We start from the raw sequence: 17,281 nt of genomic DNA on the forward strand, positions 1-17,281 counted from the left end.
AGTGCAGTGGTGTGATCTTGGCTCACCATAGCCTTCGCCTCCCAGGTTCCAGTGATTCTCCTGCCTCAGCCTCCTAAGTAGCTGGGATTACAGGCGCCTGCCACCATGCCTGTCTGGTTTTTGTATTTTTAGTAGAGACAAGGTTTCACCATGTTGGCCAGAATGGTCTCAAACTCCTGACCTCAGGTGATTAGCCTATCTTGACCTCCAAAAGTGCTGGGATTACAGGCATGGGACACAGCTCCTGGCTTACACTTCTTTAAATTTAAATATTTTTTCTAACATGATAATGTAATTTTATGTACACAAGGGTTTATTTTGGTTTTATTTTTCTTCATTTCATGTATATGCATGTTGAATGACATTTTTTGGTTGTTTCTTCCATCACTTTTAAACATGAGAAATCCTTTCATCTATAAATTTGAAATATCTGCATATCTTTTAGTCTTGTTGTTTTATGTTTATTTTAGAGAATTTAGTATTTTAATTCATTTGTAGTTTATTTTATTGTGCTGTCTTTCATCACTTCTCAGCATAGGAAATACATCCTTACCTAAGTGTTAGAAATATTCACATGTATTTTATTCCAGCTTTTTAAAAAAATATACAACTTGAAAAAGCATTCACTATGAATTATAGTACATACTCTTAACACATCTGTAGTTTATTTTTAGCGGGATATGAGGCTAAGATCAAACTGATGTTTTCCAAATGATCAACCAATTTTTCTAACATCATTTATTGATTTTATGTAATATTCTCATTAATTGACATAATCTCAGTTTTCCTTTATTAAGTTCCTTTATAGTCTAAGATCTCTTTGGGGGCTCATTTGTTCCACTGATTGTTTTCTCCAATTTTCTTTCACTAACAGGTTATTTTAGTTATTGTAACTTTTTTATAGCATGTTTACTTTCATTACTTTTAATTTTCAAAATTTTACCTCTTCCGTTTTGCCTTTTCATCTTTCCATTCAAACATGATAAATCATTTTGCCAACTTCCAATACAATGTCATTGTTTTTATTATTTATTGAATTAATTGCTTATTTATTTGAGACAGGGTCTCACTCTGTTGCCCAGGCTGGAGTGAAGTGGCACAATTACAGCTCACTGTAGCCTTGACCTCCCTGGACTCAGGTGATTCTCCCACCTCAGCCTCCAGATTAGCTGGGGCTATAGGTGCATGCCACCACGCCTAGCTAATTTTTGCATTTTTTGTAGACAAGAGGTTTCACCGTGTTTCCCAGACTCATCTTGAACTCCTCGGCTCACGCCATCTGCCAGCCTCAGCCTCCCAGACTGCTGGAATTATAGGCATTTGCCAGCATCCCAGCCAAAATCTCATTGTTTTTCTAATATTTTAATTTTTCATATCTCAGTGAAATTTTATATTTTTTCGTGTAGCTATCACACGTTGCTTATAAAGATCATGTGTTCAGGTTTTGTATATGGAATATATAGATATTATATTTTCTCATATATTTAAATTTGGTTTTAAAGGAATATAGAGAAGCTAAACATTTTATGTAATTATATATTTTTATACAGCTATTTAACTGAACTCTTACTAAGTTTAATAGTTCAGCAAATTATCTTTTTTTTTTTTTTTTTTTTGAGACAGAGTTTAACGCTTGTTGCCAAGGCTGGAGTGCAGTGGCAGGATCTCAGCTCACTGCAACCTCTGCCTCCCGGATTCAAGTAATTCTCTTGCCTCAGTCTCCCAAGTAGCTCGGATTACAGGCGCCCGCCACCAGGCCCTTCTAATTTTTTGTATTTTTAGTAGAGATGGGGATTCATCATGTTGGCCAGGCTGGTCTCAAACTCCTGACCACAAGTGATCCACCCACCTTGGTCTCCCAAAATGCTGGGCTTACAGGTGTGAGCCGCCGTGCCTGGCTAGCAAATTATCTTTGTTTCTTCAAATAATGATACATTTTGTCTTCTACTTTTCCATAATTTTTTGACATCTTGTTTATTGGTCAGAATTTCTAGAACAGGGTTAAATAACAATGTGGATAAATATTCCTCTAATATTTAATTATTAAGCATGATTTTTTTTGAGTCAGAAATTATATTAAATGCATTGGTCAGATACTTTAACTAAAAAAGCAAAAAAAAAAAGGAAAGTCACCAATTTCCTTTTGCCTATTGACATTTCTAGAGGATTATGAGTTGTGACAGCCTGAAACTTGGCATGTGAATGTGAACAGTTCTCACCAAATGAAATTGTCAAGTTTATGATATTTAAGAATAGATATGGGTAACAGTATGGTGACTTTTAAAACTCCCCAGATTTCTCTGATTTCTTAAAATCTTCTTTGTAATTACCAGCATGAGACTGAGATTAAATAAGAATCTCACCTTTGGTATAAACACTTCATGGTGGATTGAATCAATGGTTCTCAGCTGCTTGGATAATCAGCTTCTATTCAGATATTGAGAGCTCCAAACTCACAATGAACACTTAATAAATACTAACCACCCCCACTCGAACTCTTAAGAGATATTCAAATATTGTCTTAAGAAACTCAGGCCGGAACCCTAGGATTTGGCAAGAACCAGAGAAACATTTTCTTTAAGTCATGTAAATGACTTTTTGAGTTAGTAGTAAGTTCAGGGTTTCTACCTCTACCTCAGTTTCCTGGAAATTTCTCCCTGGCTTCCCTCACACTCCTCTCCCTAGACTGTGTAGCCCAAGTACAAACATACCATCCTTTTCTTCTCTCATATCAGTCAGCAGAGGTATGTTTGGGGCTTTTAAGGAGTGAACTTTCTGAGGAGACTCAGAGAAAATTCAAATAATTATTAAAATAATAAAATCATTGTATAACATAGAATGTCTCCATTCTAAGAAGCACAGAATTTTAATTAATTCTGACAGCATTCAATGAATGACAAATCCTATGCAAGGCACTATGAAGATTAAACCATGGCACTTGTGGTCAAAAAGATCATTGGTCTAAGTTGTGGCTTCTGATCTGTGGCTACTGAGAGAGCCTCTCAAGCATGGAACTATTTGACAAGTTTCCCTCTGATTGTGTGTCAACAAAAAAGATAGAGGATGTCAGGTCTCCAGAGTTTGGCTGGGATACCTCTTGAAACACGTTTCTCTGTTTCTCCCGGTCCCCACATTCACTAAGCCTCTAAACCTGAGTGCAAGAGTAGGGCTTGAGGGGAATATCAATAATGTGTGTTTTCTCTTCACTATGCTGGATGAGAGGCCAGCCTAAAAAGTATTCCCCCATTGAGAACGGCTTTGCTATTTCTCTTGCTAAACACAGTAATTTTTTCCTTTAAAAGTGGGAGTAACATTATGATGTGTCTCTTATTGGGCATAGAACTGTGAAATTTTGCTTCCATATCATGGAAATTGTGAGAGTTATCAATCATTCTTCTGGAAATGTGTGGAAATAGAGGGAACTTATTGACAGGAATAGAAAAGCACCTTAAAAGGCCGAGGAATAGAGAGCAGAGGGCTGAAGACACCATATGAGCAGAGGAGGCAGTGGAAGCCTGATTTTTTTTTTTTTTTTTGAGGTGGAGTCTTGCTCTGTCGCCCAGGCTGAAGTGCAGTGGCGCGCTCACTGCAATCTCCATCTTCCGGGTTCAAGTGCCCGGTCTTACAATGTATTCTGTGAAGCCAGAGAGGAGGCAAATGCCCAGACCCAGCACAAAGGACCTCCTGTGCACAAAATACATGCACCAGCACTGGGTGGGAAGAGCAGCAGAGGGAAATCCTGAGCAGTGAATGATGATAGAAAATAATATTTTATGAATGCATTACCCACTTAAGAGTCACTAAACACTAAATGTTAACAGTAGCTATAGGTTGGTGCAAAAGTAATTGCGCTTTTTACCATTGCTTAAAAAAAAAAATGGTAAAAACCACAATTACTTTTGTACCAACCTGTATCTAAATATGTACTTAATTTTAGTGAAAATACAACAAATATGTACCAGCACTTTTATAGTTCAATGAATCCCTCTTTCTCTATAACTTCATGTTTCTTTTATAAGGTCATAATTCCTCAGAGTTAATTATTTTATTCCAGTACTTTTCAGGGACCCAACCACTGTCCCTCACATGGGTTAAGAATGGGTTACTGTATTTTCCACAGTGGTGGAATTAGCTGGCTGTGAAACCCTTTTCTTGCCCTTATGGATAGAACACAGAGGTAAAATGCCACAAGATGTGTTTACATCGTCTTTGCTTCATAGTATAGTATTATCTGTTGGGTGCTTTCTCTCTCACGAGCTAAGTGGCGGAGATTTAGTTAGGTATCATAGTTTAAAATTACAGGCCTCAGAGCCAAACTGCCTGTGTTTGCATTACATTTTCTGTTATTTCCAACGCATTTGTTTGGTGACGTTAGTTGTACTTCTCAGTGCCTCAGTTTTGTCATATGTAAATGAGAATGATAGTAGTACCTACCTTATAAAATTGTTAGGTGTATTAAATGAGTGAATGTTTTAAATTGTTATGTGTATTAAATGAGTGAAATCACCTAAAACGGTGCTTGGCTTGTATTATAGATGGCAGCTTTGTTTTAAATAAAATGTAAATATTTTCTCCTAGCTTATCCCTTTTCATTTTATAGCTTCATACACCCAGCAAATATTCATTGAGTTTTGATAAATACTACACATTTCACGGATTAAGAAACCAGACCTGGATATTAGAACAACTAATACCTGTATGATATGTTCAGTGTATGAAGCACTTCTTATTTTAGTTTAATCTTTATGTTACCAGAAAGGGGTCTGAATCCAGACCCCAAGAGAGGGTTCTCGGATCTCCTGCAAGAAAGAATTCAGGGTGAGTGCATGGAGCAAAGTGAAAGCAAGTTTATTAGGAAAGTAAAGAAATAAAAGAATGGTTACTCCATGGACAGAGTAGCCAAAGGGCTGCTGGTTGTCCATTTTATGGTTATTTCTTGATGATGTGCTAAACGAGAGGTGGATTATTCATGCCTCCCCTTTTTAGACCATATAGGGTAACCTCCTGACGTTGTCACGGCATATGTAAACTGTCCTGGCGCTGGTGGGAGTGTAGCAGTGAGGACGACCAGAGGTCACTCTCAGTGCCATCTTGGTTTTGGTGGGTTTTAGCTGACTTTTTTACTGCAAGCTGTTTTATCAGCAAGGTCTTTATGACTTGTATCTTGTGCTGATTTTGTCTCATCCTGTGACTTAGAATGCCTAACCATCTGGGAATGCAGCCCAGTACGCCTCAGGCTCATTTTACCTAGCCATTACTCAAGATGGAGTTGCTGTGGTTCAAACGTCTCTGACACAACAATACTATGAGAAAGAGATTACAGGAATTCCCCACAATTTGACTTTTAAGTAAACAGGCTAAAAGAAAGGGATGAATTTATTCAAGTTCACACCTATCATGTAAAAACTGAGACAAAATTCTGTTAAATTTCATTTAAAAAAATGAAATGCTGCAAGTTTTATAAACAGACTAACAGAGCCTCCCCAGATGAAAGAAAAATGTTTTCAGGAGCCTGAGAAATAATGGTTAATAAAAACAAAAAATCAAATCAAAATAAAGTTAGCAACTCTAAAAGGTACTTTCCCTTACTAAAGACAAATACCTATTATTTTGGTCTTCAAAAGTGTACTGTAAATTCAGTAGTACATTTCTAAAATTAGCTTTTCAAAAAAAATTTTTTTAAATACATGGTCAGGATTCCACTCTTGATTTACAGATAATTTTGATTCTTGTTGGAAGCATTGAATCTGCTAAGATTCCCAACTGAGGTTTATTATGTGTTAGTTCATTTGTAAATGAATCAGTTTCCAAAAATATCTCTTGAATTCATTTTATTTTCTTTCATTCATACTTCTATTTGACTTTTATCTATTTTGGGGCTGCAATATAAAGAGAAGAAGATATAAATGAGACATAATGATAATTGTTTTATCAAACACTTATATGCAAAGGAGAATTCTAAGTTCTTAACAAATACCAATTTACATCATCCTCATCATAACTCTCACAGGTGAATACTATTATTATGTCGTCTTTTGACTTGGGGAAAATGAGGCACAGAGAGGTTAATTAGTGATCCAAGAAAACAAAGCTAGTAAATTACTAAGTTAAAATTAAAATCCAGCCAGTTTAGTTTTCGAGTATACAGTCTTGACTAACTCACCATGCTACTTATTAATGATTAAAATATTAAGAATTACAAAAGTAATTGAGGGATAAAGCAGTTTGGTTTTTTAGCCTGCAAAAGAGAAAAATAAAAGATAATAATTTTATGGACTTTTGGCTTACAAAGGATGAAAAGGTATGGTCTCTGAGGGAAATTATTCCTGGAGAAACATTATGTTAGAGGCAAAGAGAAAAAAAAAAAAGTTCTACTAGTGACTGCGGTTAAAAAATTCAGATGAGGAAATGAATCATTAAGCAGGAAGCCTACATTTTGTAGGCTTTACATATTTATAGATCTATTTTAAGAGCTAAATATGACAGCATATATCAAGGACTTGACAGAGTGCCAACTTTATAGTTCCTTTAAGAGTCTTTTTAAAAGGTTTTTTTTTTTGTCTTTTGGTAAGTCAGTCTGTTTTTGGACTGGATTTTCCTCTGGGTATCAAGGACAAAAGTACTTACCACATTTATGGTAGTGTTAGGGTGGAGAAAGTTTTCCACTTATGACCACGTGTAGGTAAATTGAAATGACTCCAATATTAACGTTGTCTTTAAGAAAAATGTAATTCAGTGTGTTTTCTCTCACATTATTTGCTTGAAATCCTCTTTTTATCTTCTCAGTCTTTCTTTTATATTTGGGACACTAGAGTTTTCTTCTGCTAGCATTACAAGTTCACATCATGGCAGGTATGACAACCTGTAGAGATACCCAATGCAGAAAGAAGGCATCAGACACATTTACCAAGAGCTCCATCAATGCATATGAAAAAGGAAAGGAAATTCAGACTGTTGGAATCCATCTATTAAAAATTTTTTTCTTTCATTTTTCTTTTTTTTTTTTTTATTGAGACACAGAGTCACTCCGTTGCCCAGTAGCAATATCTTGGCTCACTGCAACCTTTGCCTCCCTAGTTCAAGTGATTCTCCAGTCTCAACCACATGAGTAGCTGGAATTACAGGCATGCACCCCCACGCCCCGGCTAATTTTTGTATTTTTACTAATAGTAAAGACAGGGTTTCACCGTGTTGGACACACTGGTCTCGAACTCCTGACCTCGGGAACCACCTGCTTCGATCTCCCAAAGTGCTGGGGTTATAGGTGTGAGCCACTGTGCCTGGCCAATCCATCTGTCTTAAAGAGTAAGATTTACGTGTTACACTATTTGCTAACATTTATATATTGGCTGTGTACTATGTGCACCATGTGTACTATGATAGATATTTTAAAATTCAGGAACAATTATTTATACACTTAACTTATTTCATACCAAGCAGGGCCCCTGCATTAAAAAAACTGCAGGGGTACCATGCACCATTTCCTTGTTATATTTAATATTATAGTCTATCCTCTAAAGCACATATGTTTATATTTTATAGATGATGAAATGGGACCGTAACAGTTAAGTAATTCACTTTATATCTCACCAGCAATGTGTAGTGGATGCATAAAAATAAGTGATATTGATAACAGAGCTTTCTGGACATCATGTTGCCTTTGTAATACTATATAAAAACATTAGTACATTAAACCTAACATAATTAAATACAGTTGAACAAAATATACAAATATTTGGCCTTCATAGCAAATCCAAACTATGGACTTAATATTTTGGGCTTCCAAGTGTAGACTTGCACAATACTTTTAAATAGTGCCAACAAATTTTACATAGATAAATAGATTCTCATTGACATGGTTAGCCTTTGTGTCCCCACCCAAAACTCCTCTTGAATTCTAATCTCCATAATCCCCACGTGTCAAGGGAGCGACCAGGTGGAGATAATTGAGTCATGGGGATAGTTTTCCCCATGCTGTTCTCCTGATAGTGAGTGAGTTCTCACAAGACCTCGTGGTTTTATAAGGGGCTCTTCCCCCTTCACTCGGCAGTTCTCCTTCCTGCCGCCTCGTAAAGAAGGTTCATTGCTTCTCCTTTGCCATCCTCCATGACTGTAAGTTTCCTGAGGCTTCTGCAGCCATGTAAACTCTGAGTCAATTCAACCTCTTTCTTTTCTAAATTACCCAGTCTTGGGCAGTTCTTTAGAGCAATATGAAAATAGAGTCATACACTCATCATCTCTATAACAATCGAATCACCTGACAGTACTTGACCTCCATTCCCAAAACGGCAATTGAGTAAGGCTATTTAATTTGTCATGAGTTTCACCATTTCTTATAGCAGACTTCTAGTGTAGTCCTTGGATCAGCAGTACCAGCTTCACCTGGGAACTTGTTAGAACTATATATATATATAATTTTTTTTTTTTTTTTGCTCCATATTGGACTTACTTAATCAGAAACTTTGGAGGAGGGGACCAGCAATCTGTTTTATTATGACCCTTAGGTGATTCTGAGGCATAACAAATTTGATAACCACTGCCTAATGGTTTTATAAAGTACCCACTTGGTTATTGATATTATCTGCCTGGCCTCTAAAGGCAGTTGGGGTTTTGATCTATTTAGAAACCCTCTAAATTGACAACTTTGCAAACAGAGAAATTTGTGTATGTGCATTTAACTAACAAATAATGTTTCTTTGAAGATAATATGTTAAAGAAAAGAGTATATACAAGTTTATTCTGTATAAAATACCTGAAGGAGACTTTCACTTCATTATTTATATTTCATAAAGAAACAATGGTCTTACGGAATTGTGAGAGTTACTGCATTAGTTACCATGAGTTTAGAAAAGTAAAGCCACTTTGAGCTGAACATTTTGGTCCCCTGGCTGGATCTATTTTCTCGAATGTGCACCCAACCCCTGAGGGGCTCATTTGTACCTTACTTAAACTACAAATCTACTACTTCTTAAAAGCCTTTGGTGATTTCCAGAGAGCTAAAGTCACAAATGTTATATATGTAAATTTTAAGAATTTACTGTTTATTATATGGAATATTATTTGTGAGATGCTATTTAATGTTTATTATGAGAAAAGTAAATCTATGGTAAAATTTGTTTCTCAGTTATTGGGAGAAGTCTGGTTAGATAGTAATTAGTAACCAAGATACTCTCAATATCCTTTAGAGGCTAATGTCATTACACTTTCCTAGAAGAACATTATTTTTATCAATGTATCCCTAAAATAGCGATTGGCACATGATATATATTCATTACATATTTGTTGAATGAATAGGCAATAAAGTATCATTGACAGCTTTTAAGAACTGTCCTGCTGGGCCGTAGTGTCTCAAGCCTGTAATCCCAGCACTTTGGGAGGCCGAGGCAGGTGGATCATGAGGTCAGGAGATCGAGACCATCCTGGCTAACACGGTGAAACCCCGTCTCTATTAAAAATACAAAAAATTAGCCGGGCGTGGTGGCGGGTGCCTGTAGTCCCAGCTACTCGGGAGACTGAGGCAGGAGAATGGCGTGAACCTGGGAGGCAGAACTTGCGGTGAGCCAAGGTTGTGCCACTGCACTCCAGCCTGGGCAACAGAGCCAGACTCCATCTCAAAAGAAGAAAAAAAAAAAAAAAAAAGAGAACTGTCCTGTAATGTGAGTTACTTTACAGGAACACACTATCACATAATACTGTACGTAGTTGTCTAACAAAATCCAGGATTTACAAATTTATTACCACTGGAGTAGATCCTCAAGGTCAGAGATGCTTAGTTTTTACACACTTAGGTCACCAGTACCTAGCACTGTGCCTGGCACATGAAAGACACTCATTAAAGATTTATTGAAAAAATGAATAACTGAGAAGATGGATGGAAGGATGGATGAATGAATGGGTGGGTAGGCAGATGTACAACTAGCTGGATAGGCATCTGTTGGTATGAATATTACAAATGTGTGCAATTTAAGCCAGAAGTATGGATTTTATTTTTTAAAACTGAATGAGAAATAGTTTACATAATTTAGGGATGAAATATTTGGAGAGAAGAGAAAGTTACTTTTTTAAAAAAGGAAATTATAAAAGAAAAAATATATTTGGCTAGAATTTATGCATTATAACATTATTGAAAATCTATTTGTTAAAGAACAAAAAATTGAAAAAAGGAAGACTTTAAAAACAAACTGAAATAGTTTAATAATTGAATTTTACTTTTTCAGTCTTAAGGAGATGGCAAAAAATAAACAGAGACAAAGGCAAATTATTGTTTTAATGAGCCACATTGATGCGTAAGAAAGGGAACCACATTTGTTCTTCCTGATTGTGCTTATTTCTCCACCAGAGTAAAACATCTGCATAAAGGGTGTGAAATCTCTGGAACCTCTCAAGTACTCTTTGTCGTTATATTAATTTTTCAAACCGAATTTCTGATTATTGGAAACAGTTCATGGTGGCTATTGTGTCAATATTGGTTTCCAGACGGCTGTAGTTGGGCATTATTTAGAATAAACATCTGGGGGACTGTAGCCTGGCGTAAGGCAAAGATGGTTACTTAGGGTCCTGTGGTCTGAGATTTTTCCAGTGACTTTGAAAACAGTATTTTGCCTTTTTGAGTCTCAGTTTCTCTTTTTGTAAAACTGAAGGATTTAGACTAAAGTATGCTTAAAAGTTCCTTGCAGTTCCATAGCCATCCAGCTTTTACCCCAATATTTTAACAGGGATTTTGTAGACATTGCTTTCTTTTGTTTGACATTTTTGACAGAGTCCACTCCTCCTTGGAAAAGGACTCCTTAGGAAGCCTTTCTAAAAGGCCAGTTAGGCTCCAAGCACTTCAGCAGGCTTAAAGTAATCAACGTGTGTGTAGCAGCCGCCCAGCCAGAGCATGCATAGGAAAAATCGCCACACCCTGGATGGGCTTCACCCTAGAGACCCACACTAAACTGTGACCCTATTTAACTTTGCTGTGTGTCTGGCACTGATGAGACATAGGAGGCTTTCACGAAAGGGGAAAGCTCTGACTTTTAAGATGAGACCTGGAGGTCGGGCGTATTGACCATGAAAAAGATGCTAGGAGGGAAAGCCCCTAAAGAACTCATCGTGGTTTCTTTGAAGCTACCACTGATATTAATACTACATTTGGGAATCCAGTAAGTTGCTTTAGTTTTTAAAAAAGAAGAAAAACATGTTTGGATTAAGATGGAAAAGAGAAGGCAATCTTGGCTATTGAGATAATTCTTCCACTCTTTTGCAAAAGAAAATTTCTAATTCATTTTACTTTTTTTCTAAATCCTTTGACTTTTACATTAGCAAGATCACACATTTGTGTGCTAAGACTCATTCCTGATTTCATATCCAGTGCTGTTCAGATACCTGATGTAGGTTTCCTGAAACACAGTCTCTGTTTCGCCAGAAACCTGGTGTTGAATGCGTAGCCTTTCTGAAGGTGGCAGCCACCACAGATAATGGAAGAAACCTTGAACTAATTTGATAGCTTTTCACCATATTTCGGCAGTAGACCAACTATGAACCTTTCTAATTAAAGTCTTCAGGCTTGTGCCCCCGCCTGCTGGCAATGATCATGACTACTGGCAGAATTGTATTCATGTGGCAAGGTATGTTAAATTTCATTCTCATCATTATCATTGATATCCACTGAATGCCTACTCTTCTTAAGCACTTGAGATAACATGAAACATATGGCAAGTTCTTGTCATCAGGATGGAGACAAGACATACTTAAATAGAAATAACTACGGAAGCATCGATTGTGGGTTTGTGAGTATATATATATATATATATTTTTTTTAATTTCTAGGTAATGTCAGTTGGATTTTTTCCTTTTCTTCCTCACAGCAACTTCTTGAGGCAACCCAAGCTAGGATCATCATTGCTATTATGATGAATGAGGCTTTTGAAAGGAGGCGACCAATGGAGTGGCTTGCTGAAGTTTCAAAAATGAAAGGCAGACCCAGGTCATCTGTCTTCTTACTATTAAAATGTGCAAAATTAATGGTAATAGAAATGAGAATGAGCATCCAGAACTCTGTGGATATAGGGATAAAGGGACAGTCTCATGTAACAATAAATACATGTCACTGAACACGTGCTATTGAATATTTTGACAATTTTTCGGTTCTGAAAACTAAGTTTAAGCTCTCTCAGGTGTTCTGAATATGAAATTTTCATAGTGGAGTTTTGGAATGGAAAGAAAGAACTTCTTTTTTGGCATAAGAAGTGGCATGCACTCCAGGGGAAATGTGGTTAAAAATAACATCAGCATCATTAACCTCCATTGCCTGAGAGGAGTGTTATTCCCAGACGTGGGGAGGGCCAGTCTTCTTTGGCTTCCCTCGCTTCTGTTTGTCTGACTAGCCCTTCCTTAAATGCCAAGTCAAAAAAGTGACTGCACTGAATCTTCCCAGCTATTGAAATGAATGGCAGATTTCCTGGCTTTCTCAAGGGAGGCTTTGGTCAAAGCATGTTCATACGTGTTTTGGAGAAGGATGAGTGGTATAGGATCCAGTAGTTTCTTCCTGTGTCTGCCACAGTGACACTAAGATTTCTGTATGTACCTCCATAATAGCCTGGGCCATTACTGTGTATGAAGTTTGCCGATGGCTGTATTCTAAGGAAAGATAGAAATATTTGTTCTGACCTAAAATAGTGAATAATTTAGAAAGGAGTACAAGAGCCGGGCGCAGTGGCTCACGCCTGTAATCCCAGCACTTTGGGAGGCTGAGGCAGGCAGATCACAAGGTCAGGAGATTGAGACTATCCTGGCTAACATGGTGAAAATCCGTCTCTCCTAAAAATACAAAAAATTAGTCGGGTGTGGTGGCAAGCACTGGTAGTCCCAGCTACCCGGGAGGCCAAGGCAGGAGAATGGCATGAACTTGGGAGGCAGAGTTTGCATTGAGCCGAAACCGTGCCACTGCCCTCCAGCCTGGGCGACAGAGCGAGACTCCATCTAAACAAAACAAAACAAAACAAAAAAAACAAAGAACGAAAGGAGTACAACAGTCTTAAGTGATGTGTGCATAAATATATCAACAACCACTTAGGTTCATTCCCTTTTATGCCTCTATCTAACTTAAACTGCAGCATTAAGTAGTGGAGTTAGAAAGGCACTTATCTTTTTTTTTTTTTTTTCCTTTTTTGAGTCAGGGTCTTGCTGTGTTGCCCAGGCTGAAGTACAGTGGCACAATCATAGCTCATTGCAACCTCAAATTCCTGGACTCAAGGAATCTTCTATCCTCAGCCTCCCAAGTAGCTAAGATTACAGGTGCTTGCCACCATGCCCAGCTAATTTTTAAATCTTTTATAGAGCCAGTGGTCTTGCTATGTTGCCCAAGCTGGTCTCAAACTGCTGGCCTCAAGCGATCCTCCCGCCTCAGCCTCCCACAGTATTGGGATTACAAGAAGGAACCACTACACCTGGCCTACTTATCTAAGCCTTGATTTTCTCATTTGTAAAAATGGGATATTAACGCCTGCTTTATAATGATGTTGAAAGGATTAAATACAATACATGCATTTTAAGTGCTTAGCAAGGTGGCACAATACATGATAACCACAATTTTGTTATTATTATGATTTTGTAGAAATGGGCATCTAGATGCAAGGGAGATTGAATTAGTGGCAAATGTGAGTGATTAGTTCATCAAGGTGGACCACAATGATGGGTGAAATAAATTAAAATCGATGTTAAAATAGAAACGATCTTTGCCAAGTAGAACAATACTTCCTTACAAAGTTTCATATAATTCTTGATCAACTGCTTGTGAAACCTTTCATAATAAGAGGATGAATTCATAAGGAACTACAGAATCAGTCACTGTGACTTCAGCCACCTGACATTTCGTGAAAAGGGTAATTTAAACACCTTTATCCATTGACGTGCTCAGATCTGTTGTAGTTGGGCTAGTATTTCTGTGTATATACAGAGACATATGTGTCTATGGCATTAGCAAGTTCTCTCTGCCACTGAAGCACTTTTCTGCCCTCTTGGGGCCAGTTTTCACCATTCCAATGTCCTGAGTAATTTGGCTTTAATCAGAAAGTCAGGATCATTCAAGTCAAAGAGAAAAACCTTTCAGGAAATAGATTATAGAGATTTTCTTGTGAATCCACAAACAAAGTGTTTCCTCCTTCTCCAAGACTAACTAACAAGGGCTGCAGCATCAGCCATACTCAGCAACTCAGCACTTGCATAATACATTGTGGCTTAGGGGTGTGGCTCAATGGCAAACACATAACTGTACTGCCGGTGGTGAATGTGCTAAAGAGAAATCCAGAGGAGAATTTCTGTTAAAATCCATTTCCCATTATACAAGCTGTCTTCAAGACTTGTTTTTGTTATTGTCAGGAGTCAAATATATTTACCATGCTGTTACTGGTTCCATATAGTCAACAGTTCATTTGCATCCGTGTGTATGCTTGTTAGCCTCTGGAGATAATACCTCTTTCTGAAAAATGTTTTGGGATGATTCCCAAACTTTTGTAACTGGGAAAGCAACAGTATTATTTTTTTCCCCTGAGAGAGCAGCTGAGGTGGCTTAAATTTATATTACTAGATAGAATTTCACGGCCCCAGTAATGGCTAATTTATGAAGAACAAAAGAAATGACATTGCTGTATGTATCATGTATCTCTGGTTCTCTGGACAAAAATCTTCAGGATATAGAGTGACCTCTCCTAACTGACAGGACAGCTGGAAAGGGACTAAGGAACAAATGCAAGGAAACACAGAGAAGATGCAGCAGCTCCCATAAGAGAGATATGCATGTACCTATCTGAAGGTACGTTAAGATATTGGCAACTCATGATAAAAACATTCTTAGAAGAACAACATTTTCTATTGAATTAACCACATTGATTCAGTGTACTCACACTTGAATGGCTACCTTAGATCTATCTGGAATGGCTGTGACCAATAGATTAAGGGAAATTTGGTAGATATTCTAAGAAGACAAAGTATAGGACTTTGGAACGGCCAAAGCTGCCCAAAGCTGGAATGGGCTGTTTTGGAAGGTAGTGAATCTCCTGTTGTTGAATGCATGCAAGAAGTGGGTCACAGGACAATTGACAGAACTTTGCAGAAGATCCACGTACCAGAAGAGAGAGTGGGGTTTGGCCAGATGAGTCTTAAGAACTTTTCAGTCTCAGATTCAATGGAAAAAAGCAATGAGACTACATTAAACATATGTTGGAGTTTTAATTTGCAAACTTGGCATTATTATTATTTTTTCTAACCAGTTTAGATCACAGTTGGCATTCATTTCACAAATCACATGACAGATTAAAAAATTAAATAAGCAGACCGGGTGCGGTGGCTCATGCCTGTAATCCCAGCACTTTGGGAGGCCAAGGCGTGTGGATCACCTAAGGTCAGTAGTTCAAGACCAGCCTGGCCAACATGGTGAAACCCTATCTCTACTAAAATTACAAAAAATTAGCCGGGCGTGGTGGTGGGTGCCTGTAATCCCGCTACTTGGCAGGTTGAGGCAGAAGAATCACTTGAACCCGGGAGGCAGAGGTTGCAGTGAGCCAAGATCGTGCCATTGCACTCCAGCCTGGGCAACAAGAGTGAAACTCCATCTCAAAAATAAATAAATAAATAAAAATAAAATAAAATAAAAATTAGGATTTGGTATTAATATTCCCATTATACACATGAGGCAATTAAGGTAAAACAAATTAGGATTTATCACATACCAAAACAAGAATAGAAAATCCCATCAATGATACATGTTGTGGATTTTTTCTCCTTCCAGGATACCGCAGATAATAAAGAGGCAAAACAGCAAGCTAAAGAGTAAGGACATTTAATAGAGGTCTACCCTCATGCCTGAACTTTATGGGAAATAGTCAAGAAGTAGAATGCAAGCACCCCCACCTTCCAACGCAGACACACGCACACGCACACGCACACACATTTCTCCACCCAAATGTCCCGTAACTGCGTACTTCCAGTGGACCACTTACCTCCAGTCCTATCCTTGGGCAGAGCTTCAGTCCAGGCAGAGTGTAGCAATTATGATCTTGTCTCAAGCAGCTCTCCAAGGGCACTGGTTCAGCCTTAGCTTGGTCAGGGAATAACCAAAAGATTGAAGTAATCTCTGCCCTCTGTACGACAGTTCCAGGCTGAGTGCAATGATGCTGAGATAAATCATATCCTACCAATATCAGCTTGGGAAAATCAGAAATGCTGGACCCACTCTTGGGGAGGCATTTTATCTTGAGGAGTAGTTCAAGGTTGGTCGAAAGAAGATGATTGAGGGAGACAAAAATGTTCATGCCAGAGTCCTGGGTCAGTGCTATTTCTACCATAGAACTCTCGTGTTGGCATGAAGGGAAAACCCTGGGTTGGAATCAGTTATTCTGCAGTGAGTAAACAGAGCCAAAGGGGCTCTGAGTAAGGCTTGTTACACACTGAAGCATGCTTTACATTTTTCGCAATTTAGTTTCTAAAGTGGATTAAGCAGATTTTACTATTTAAGCCTTTAATTCTTAGAATTTATAAAAACTAAATAGATAAACATAGGAAACTGGAAGTCGTCTTAAAAATCATGTGTCCTGGGCTGGATACAGTGGCTCATGCCTGTAATCTCAGGAAATTAGGCAACATAGTGAGGTTTCGTGTCAGCAAATAATTTTTAAAAATTAGCCAAGCATGATGGTGCACACCTGTAGTCCCAGCTACTCAGGAGTCTCAGCTGAGATCACTTGAGCCCAGGAGTTGCAGGTTGCAGTGAGCTATGATCAGCCACTGCACTCCACCTTCGGTGGCAAAGTGAGACTGTCTCTAAACATTAAAATAAAATAAAATAAAATAAAATCATCTGGCCCAACCCTTCATTTTACAGATGAAGTAACAGATTCAGAGATATTGAATGGTTTGCTTAAGGTCACTCGGCAAGTTGCCAGCAGAGCCAAAATTAGGATTCCTCTCTGCTGACTTCCGGTCTTACACATCCCCTTTTACCAAGCCTCCCTCCTTCCTCACGTCTAGTAAGGAAGTTTCTGTGACTCTGAAGACACCAGCCAGGGAGTATGGAAAGAATCACACAGAGCAGAATGATAAAGAGGCTTCCATGCTAAGGCTAAGGAATTAGAGAAGCCACGAGGCCACGAAGAGCGGCAAAGAAGACAGCTTTTCATTATGACTCAAGCCACAGAAGATGTGGGCTCAAGATTGGTGTCTGTGTTCACTCAAATACAACCACGATGTGAATGAAATCTCTCCTCTTTCCTAATGTCCCATTTCTCCCCAGTCATCAGTCTCA

At 38.1% G+C, this 17,281-nt stretch overlaps 1 protein-coding gene and 1 long non-coding RNA gene across 5 annotated transcripts in view; one reads left to right on the forward strand and one right to left on the reverse strand.

Annotated features, from left to right (window-relative positions):
• Window positions 1–17,281, forward strand: part of P3H2 (prolyl 3-hydroxylase 2) — a 169,145-nt gene that overhangs the window by 90,128 nt on the left and 61,736 nt on the right. The window lies entirely within an intron of this gene.
• Window positions 1,893–7,285, reverse strand: LOC144338980 (uncharacterized). Of its 2 annotated transcripts, none has more exons than XR_013413492.1 (2): window positions 3,906–7,285; window positions 1,893–2,476 (listed from the first exon to the last, which is right to left on the reverse strand). It is a non-coding gene; the product is annotated as an uncharacterized LOC144338980 (long non-coding RNA). The 2 variants fall into 2 exon arrangements; XR_013413493.1 differs by having other exon boundaries at window positions 3,898–7,285.

This window comes from Macaca mulatta, chromosome 2 (assembly GCF_049350105.2).
Source record: "Macaca mulatta isolate MMU2019108-1 chromosome 2, T2T-MMU8v2.0, whole genome shotgun sequence".
Taxonomy (NCBI): Eukaryota; Metazoa; Chordata; class Mammalia; order Primates; family Cercopithecidae; genus Macaca; species Macaca mulatta.